At 53.6% G+C, this 925-nt stretch overlaps 1 long non-coding RNA gene across 6 annotated transcripts in view; it reads right to left on the bottom strand.

Moving 5' to 3' along the window:
• Positions 1-919, bottom strand: part of LOC106529088 (uncharacterized) — a 3,949-nt gene extending 3,030 nt beyond the window's left edge. For 4 of the 6 annotated variants that reach the window (XR_001311585.1, XR_001311586.1, XR_001311587.1 and 1 more), the window contains exon 1: positions 9-919. This is a non-coding gene — a long non-coding RNA (uncharacterized LOC106529088). The remainder of the gene's footprint in view (positions 1-8) is intronic. The other 2 variants (XR_001311588.1, XR_001311589.1) reach the window with 2 other exon arrangements.
• Positions 920-925: the final 6 nt, after the last annotated feature.

Here is a 925-nt window from a genome sequence, read left to right as displayed (position 1 = left end):
ACCAGGACCTGGTCTTCTTATGGTCCTGTAGACCACCAGGACCTGGTCTTCTTATGGTCCTGTAGACCACCAGGACCTGGTCTTCTTATGGTCCTGTAGACCACCAGGACCTGGTCTTCTTATGGTCCTGTAGACCACCAGGACCTGGTCTCCTGATGGTTCTGTAGACCACCAGGACCTGGTCTTCTTGTAGACCACCAGGACCCGGTCTTCTTATGGTCCTGTAGACCACCAGGACTTGGTCTTCTTATGGTCCTGTAGACCACCAGGACCTGGTCTTCTTATGGTCCTGTAGACCACCAGGACCTGGACTCCTGGTGGTCCTGTTTGTCTTCAGGACCTGTTGGGGGTCTGTTCTGGCGGACAGGATGTTTCTGATCCTCGGTACCAGCCCGTTTGTTTTTGTAGCTTAGTGGACTCCAACCAGTCCTTCTGTCCCCTCTGGAAGACTTGGACCAGTCCTTCTGTCTCAGCTCATTCTTGTCCACCTTTGTTTGCTGGACCTTCAGTTTTTGGGAGGACCGGTTCGGTTCAGCTTCTCACTGCATGATGTCCCCGCCTCGGGACGTGGTCCATCATGGCAGAACTTGTCTGGTTCCTGGTCCTGGTCTCGGCGGGTGCTGGATGAGTGTTCAGGTCCTGAGCCAGCAGACTGGACACGAGGAGTCCTCATCTGGTCTTTGTTTCACCTGCAGTACCTTAGAGACATTTGTGTCTTTGTAGGTTTAGTTCAGGACTCTGTGGGACACGTGGACTCTGGACTCTGGGACGGGTCGGAGGACGGGTCGATGCAGAAGTGCAGGGCTTTTTTTTACGGACGGTTCTGATCCGACACCTGAAGCTGTCAAGACTCTGAAGGGACAACTGTGTGTGTGTGTGTGTGTGTGTGTGTGTGTGTGTGTGTGTGTGTGTGTGTGTGTGTGTG

The sequence above is a fragment of the Austrofundulus limnaeus genome, unplaced genomic scaffold (genome assembly GCF_001266775.1).
Source record: "Austrofundulus limnaeus strain Quisiro unplaced genomic scaffold, Austrofundulus_limnaeus-1.0 Scaffold422, whole genome shotgun sequence".
Taxonomy (NCBI): domain Eukaryota; kingdom Metazoa; phylum Chordata; class Actinopteri; order Cyprinodontiformes; family Rivulidae; genus Austrofundulus; species Austrofundulus limnaeus.
The sequence above is the reverse complement of the archived record's forward strand: the minus strand, read 5'-3'. Positions and strand labels throughout refer to the sequence as shown.